This window comes from Bacillus rossius, chromosome 2 (assembly GCF_032445375.1).
Source record: "Bacillus rossius redtenbacheri isolate Brsri chromosome 2, Brsri_v3, whole genome shotgun sequence".
In the NCBI taxonomy this organism is placed as follows: domain Eukaryota; kingdom Metazoa; phylum Arthropoda; class Insecta; order Phasmatodea; family Bacillidae; genus Bacillus; species Bacillus rossius.
Window position 1 is genome coordinate 22,334,398 of NC_086331.1, and position 7,492 is coordinate 22,341,889.

At 31.9% G+C, this 7,492-nt stretch overlaps 1 long non-coding RNA gene across 1 annotated transcript; it reads right to left on the reverse strand.

The window, feature by feature from the left end:
• Positions 1-385: 385 nt before the first annotated feature.
• LOC134529169 (uncharacterized) lies at positions 386-7,156 on the reverse strand. Its single transcript, XR_010074486.1, has 3 exons — positions 6,560-7,156; positions 2,327-2,457; positions 386-1,106 (listed from the first exon to the last, which is right to left on the reverse strand). It is a non-coding gene; the product is annotated as an uncharacterized LOC134529169 (long non-coding RNA).
• Between the last annotated feature and the right edge of the window lie 336 nt (positions 7,157-7,492).

The following is a 7,492-nucleotide window of genomic DNA, read 5'->3' on the forward strand; positions in this document are numbered from 1 at the left end:
TTCCAAGTCTTGTCCTGGAAACCATTGCTTAATAATCTGGGTTATAGCTGAATGTAATCACTAGACCAATAATCCCTCTTCTAATATGTACTTGCAAAACATACACACATTTCACTTGTCTGCCACCTTGAATATTGGGTGAATACAAGAAAGTGCCTTAATTTGCTCTATGCAACTGCTGGAAGCATGTTTCTCAGCAACATGGGAAGCTGGAACAATTTGGGAATTTGTTTACTCTTGGAAATATCAGGGGAAAATGTAATGGAACTAGGCAATATCTGATAAATTTTTGAGAACATGGAGAAAGTAAACACAGGAATAATTTCTTGAAGTACAGAAGATTATTTTCGTGAGGTCATAAGGAAATGGTTTTAAATTCAACAAATCTCAATAATAGATATTTATTTAGAAGTTTTGAGTTTAACTAGACATTACATTCATTATTTCACAATCTTAGTATATTGCTAAACATATCAGTCCTGTAGCAATGTGACTGGCTCAGTTATCTTGGCATGAAGCAAAATTGAAAGTTTTAATTTTTAATTGGGAATTTCAACTATTCTAAGGGAAAGATTTGGATAAAAATTTGTTTGTTTTTCTTCTTTGTAAATATAAATCCATTTGGATAACAATTTTTATGCCCACATAAATATATATTTTTGTAAACTCTTTGAAACAGTATTTTTTTTTTCCTCAGTGTTGCCCATTCTTTTGTTGCAACTATGTTTTTAATTAATTTCTAAAATATAAAATAGTACAAAAATGAAAAACTATTTAAAAGTTATTTTATATTACCTTTCTTGAATGAAAATGTTATTTTATACATTATGAGAATGCACATGGAGCCATAAGATTTGACACTGTCTAGTCATACAAAATTTATACAATATAAACCATTTTAGAACTTTGAAAGACTTGTGGCAAAAGCAGTAATTCAAATACTTTTTTCCCTTCGTTGAAAATACTTGATTTTGATACAGTTTACATTTAAATGCCTGATTCCTCAAGGAACTTTTTTTGTTTGGCAAGACAGAAGGTACATACTGACGGTCGCATGTTTTCATCCCGTAGGCAAGCAGTTTGCAGACATGGCTGTGGGTTGCCACCTGAAAAAATTAAAACAGGAAATACATTTCTCTATGCTACTCTTACAAACTTTTATGCTATTGAAACTGTACTATATAAAATTACATAGATTTACGTTAATGCAGCTCATCATAAAGAAGGATCATGCCCGCAATCTTGGATCTCTCAATTAAAAATTATAAATCCAATTTTTTTGGCAAGTCAATGTTGAAGTCTGGTATTAATTAATGTTCTCCAATGTGCAACTGCCCGAAGGGAAATAACCGATTATTTCACATGGGTGACTGCAGATGACATAAAAGTTAAACTTGGTCATGAATGTTGACTTCAACTAAGTCCAAAGCTAAATCCTACGGTAAAGCAAGTCGAAAAATGAAATAACAAAGATGTACGTCAAGTTTTGGCTAACATCATAATTCAAGATTGCGGGGTGTAAACTGTGATGGACAGCTAGATTACTTTGAAAATAGTATTCATTAAGATGTTGATGGGGAAAAAGAAGGGTGGTGATTATGATGATTGGGTGGTGATTATGATGATTGGGTTGTCAGCCTGGAGGCTGGATTGGACCTCAGTCATCACCACGGGCTAGTGGTGTGGCTAGAGGAGATATGCAAGATGATTCGACAGTGGTTCACCACTGCCTTGTACATAACACACAGTCCTGAGCTCGAGTGAAAAGTCCCGGATATTACCGGGAACCTAACAGGGACCCTCGACTCACCAGGCAGAAGCTCTTACCACCGAGACAACATTTCAGAGTTATTTGGTTACTGCAGTGTATTTTTTATGTTTTTTTGCTTCTTCTGCATAAATGTATGAATGAGTGGCTGGAGCTGAATGATCAAGAGCTGTGGCTCTGAAGAAAACTGCTTAAATTCATACTTGGGCCAGGAGTGGCATTGTGCTATTATCTGTATAACATGGTCATGCAAAGTATGCAGGAAATGACCATGAAAAGAGCAGTTACTTCTGTGAGTAATGGTGTCATGCTTCTGGCTACCAAGCACCAGTGTATAACATAGTGAGACAAAGGGCAGATTGTGTCATCTTAAGCGTGCATGTTACTTGAAGTATGATTGGTAATCATCTATGGTCAGTTCAGTGCATAAGCTCAATGATTATGTCAAGTACATTTAACGAAACATCCATTGTGGCACTACCTAGTTTGGTACAATAGCAAGAAATTAAAATTACATTTAAGATAATATTAAATTACAGAAAGACCTAATTTACTGACCTGCTTGTAATTGTGCCTCCAAATGAGAAATGTAACTTGAGGCCAACCGCAAAATCTCTATTTTCGACAGTTTCCGATCAGCAGGCTCTGTCGGTATGAGAGCCCTCAACATCATGAAAGCGGAATTCACACTGAAAAATAAATACAATTGTTTCTTAGTTTGTACATACAAATCAGTATAAAATATAAAATATTGTGAATATAAAACTTTTTTTTAGCCCTGCATTCAATCAAAAATGTTACCTAGCACTTCAACTTTCTTGACTTGCATTACCTACTTTCCCAGTTTATAGAGTACAGTATATAGAAGAATAAATATACCTACCTTGATTTTCTATAATTCAGATTTTTGTGTACAAAAAGTACTTTGAAAACACATTTTAGCCTTTATAACACACACATTTGTAGTTAAATTTAGCAAGTGGGTATACATGCTCATGCATTTTTATGTAATGGAAAATGGCATAGTTAAGCTAAACAGGCTATGAAAATGAAAGTACCTATTTTCAATTCTTGTAAAAAAAGAGATGGTGTGATATTTACCAGTGTGGTGTTACCTAAAAATATGGATATATGTTCAAAATTATTTATTTATTAGTGACCTATAACAGGAAAATTTGACTGTTGAGCTTTGATACACTTTGTTCATGTTACAACAGTTTACTGGCTCTGAATCAGCAAAGGACGCTACTTGATGCACTTGACTGAACGAATGACAACTGAGCTGAATTACACAATGCTCCTGATTTTTATACAAATACACACATTCAAAATTGTGTAAATACATTTTCATAGGTTTATTTTAAACAATATAAATAACATAACCAAGAAATAGCCAAAGTTGTGCTTTAAATACTGTTCAGGAAAGATAAATAGATTTGCTAGGTTCAGAATTATTACTGCAGTTTTGAAAATTAAATGGACAAGCCATGCTTTTTAGTTTTAGGAAAATAAAAAATACAACTGAGTTTTTGAATTAATTTTAAACATTTCCTTATTAACTGGTTAAAGAATGCACATAAATTTACTGTATATATTTGTGTGGATATTTAGTTGATAAGAAAACAAAATGATTTCATATAATCTATTTTGGAAATTTTTGAGAAATAAAAAAAAATTCTGTCATTTATAATTCTATTTGATTACAAACATAATTTTCGCTTCCCAAATCGAACAATAAAGCTTCGCCACCACTTGTAAATAAGTTTTAATTAAGCATTAAGCTACATGTTCCTATATGGGATTTGTGGCTTGCGAAAAATATCTGGTAAAATGGTCCAATCACATATGAATAAGATAAAGAAACACACAGCCCGTGAGTGAAAAATAACGTGAAATGATAACTGGTAGTATCTCTACTAATAATCATATCCACTAATAGTATTAGCATAAAAAGCCTTAAAACCTGTTTGTGCAAGTTTAAAAAAAGCTTTTTTTCTTCTTCTTTTTTTTTTTTTTTTTTTTTTTAAAAAAAGGGGTTTATGAGATTATCTTCCTTTATGTGTAAGTTAAGTATGGACATCTGTACAAGTGTCCCCTTCCCAGCCACGGAATTAAGAAGTTAGGGAGTGTTATCTGTCATAGATTCTGAAGTCAGTTTGCATTTTGGGACACACTCACTCAGATGAACTAAATAAGCAGTTACAACCTTCTTTTAACGGCTTAAAAGGAATGAATGAATGAATGAATGAATGAATGAATGAGAATTGTAGAAATATTGTGTTGTATTTATAAGTTTATAATTATATCAAGTATGTTAATACAATAATATGCTACATACACTGTTTTTAGTAGTTGCATTACAGAAAGTCACACACCTAAGTTGTGAGTATTCGTTACTTAATCATAGTGTTTTTAGTACTTTTTGTTTACCTGTTCATTTTGTCTATAATTTTACCAGAGTTTAAATTTCCTCAACTTAATTTCTGAATACATGTACTAGCAGCTCCAAAATTGACAAATTATAGTCATCAATAATCATGAAGCATAACTTATAATTAAAACACTGTTTTTTTTTTTAAGTGCTTGTGATATTAGTAACATTTAGAATTATATTTCACATGAAATGGATGAGGAAAATTGAATCCAGTGTTTTGAGAATTCAATAGTTGGACGGCAAAAAACATTTGTGGAAAATGTAGGTAAACATTGATTTGTTTGTTTCTGTTCTAAGAACCAAAGTTACAAAAATAATATTTACAAGTAGTAATAAATAGTATTGACAATCTCATGAAAGGGCATTTTACAAGTATAACTTTAGTCTAAGGCCTGTTCTACAATGAGACACAATGGTGACAGATCACATAAATGTAGACGGATTCACGGACCGGAGTAAGCCTGGCTACAATGGCATGCATGCAGACACGGACCCATACGAATTAGCTTGGCAATGCTCAGATTTCGTTACTCCGAGCAACCAATAGAAGCCAAGTACTTATTAGGCCACCGTATTAGACATGTTTGTTTACATTTTTAAATACACTAAAAATTGTTTCAAGTACAACAATATCCAATGTTCTGTCATTACTTTGTGGTTTATTTTAATTATATATGTAAATCCTGAAAGTGTTTTGTCCTCATATGACAAAATTTTTTTCAATTAAATTTATTTATCATTACTATGAAAGATCCTGATGACTTGATCCTGTGGCACATGATGATTGCTGTTTTAATTCAGTACGTCAAAAGATCCTGTAAACATAAAAAAAAATATTGTCATATAATAATGAATTATGATTGTGAGTCAAATAAAAAGAATTTTATTTTAAAATCTACAATCATAATTATTTATTATTTCACAATTTATTTTATGTACAGGATCATCCGACATATTGAACTAAAACAGCAAGCATCGTGTACCACAGGATCAAGTCAACAGGATTTTTTGACGTACTGAATTAAAACAGCAAGCATTATGTACCACAAGATCAAGCCATCAGGATCAAGCCTTCAGGATCCAGGGATAAACTTGGATACATGAAACAACAGCCATAACGAACACAGAATATACAATGGGTGTAATCAAAGAATTTTCTGAGAAGACTGCAAAATTCAATGTGTCAGTTACTTCAGCGCACAGCACATATTCCTCACAGAAAATGAAAGATGTTAACAATTCAATTCAAATTTTAGGATCCCATTAAACTCGTTCATTACAATGTGACTCAAACTAGTACTTACTTAAAATGCAATGTAACAAAACAAACATTTCGTAAAACAATTACTTATTCTAATAAAACAAAGTTATTAAATACAAGCATTAAAATTACTTGCAACTGCAATATGTACAGTCGTTATTTAAACTAATTTCATTATTACAACACCTGCATTGACCAAAGTTCTTAAAGAAACCTTCCTTGCAGTGTTAATTCAGTAACGTGTCTAGTAAATAGAAAACATAAAACCCTATTTATCGCTGGAAAACAATGAATGGCGGGGGAAGTGTAAAAGCATAGGTATTGTAATGAAAGAGATAAAATTTTTATTTTTTCATTAACTAGTAGGAATTACAAAACTTTTCCTTGGGAATAAATTTAGGGATGTGTGAAGTGTGTGAAAACAATGTTTACCGATTGTTTTTCTTTTTATTCTAAAAAGCAGTGACATCCAATAATTACTAAGAAATGTATTTTATGCAAAACAAGCCTGTGACTACTCCCCCCTCAAAATTCCCATACTCACATACTTGTCCCATTAAAATTTAGGGGTGGTAATGACATCAGCACCACAATAATGGTGATATCAATATCATGGTATCAGTACCTAGACTACTCCCCACTTATTACAAAATAACTTTTAATGGTAAAAATTCTTGACAGATATTGCGGGCAAAAATTGGTAGTGTTATACCGTAGCTGCTTCTGGGAAACCATCTATTTATAAAAATCTTCTTTCAGCAAACTGTTCTTTTCTGTCATACTGTTTACTTAATAATACTGCATGGACTTTATTTGTATATGTGTTGTGCTCAATGGTATTATCCACATGTGTATATGTATGGCAGGAATGTGGGATAAATTTAAGAGATAGAGAGGGGAAAAATTATAACCTTTATATTAATTGGGCAAAACTGGTAATCTGGGCTCATTTGAAGTGCATTTTAATACAGGAATAGGTCTACTTCATTACGAATATTTGCATTGCCAACATAACTGTACTACTAGCTATAATGCAATATTTTGATATATTTAGTGTAAGGAATCACATTATAGGGGAAGATGTGATATTACTTACCATCACGCAACGTAAATTTTCATGTAAACTGTTAAATAACGAGACAGTAACGAAAATTGGTTAATTTTTTACTTCTCGCTCTTTCGAAACTTTTTTTGAAACTGTTGTTTCCAGTCATAGAAACAAACGTTGCTAAACCTTATTTCGGAGGTGAAGATCATTTTACAAGGTATTTCTTATGAACACACGTATTTTATAGGTTGGAATGACACTCGTGTTGCAATTTTATAATGAATAAAATTGCACATGTTCTTAACCCCATTACATAAAATTAATATAAACACGCCTTTTTTTTTTCTTTGGGTGTACTATAAATTTAAAATAAATATAAAATACGACTCGGCGATGAGTCTTCCCATATTATCACATCACGTTTTTTTTTTTAATCTGAAAATATATCACGAAATCACAGTCAAAAACAGTAGATTATTTAAAAATTAAAATAATGTGCGAGCTTTTACAAATTTTAAAACAATTGATAACTGGAACCAATAGTGCCCATTTTTTTTTGTCCCCAGCAGAAGTTAACTACCATTACTCCACAGAAAGTCGAACACGTCCGACTACCAATACCCGCATGAAAACGGCCAACGCTACTCAAAACCCACAGAACTATCCATACCTACTGTCATGGAAACTACCACCTTAACTTACCCATTTTACACATAAATATAAGCTAGATATATTTGAAATGATAAGTATTTTTTCCAATTTTAATTTATATAATGTTAAATAGGTAACCCTTTATATGCATGGAATAAAAGAAAAACCTAAGTTTCAATATTTTGATTTTATCAGCTATTGCGACAGATTGATTTAAACATAAGATTCTTAAAGTATAAAGAATTTAAACACGAAAGGCATTATAACAAAACCGCACTAAAGTGCCTAAATAACACTTAAACAAACTGTTTGTATTTCCATAAGCATAAG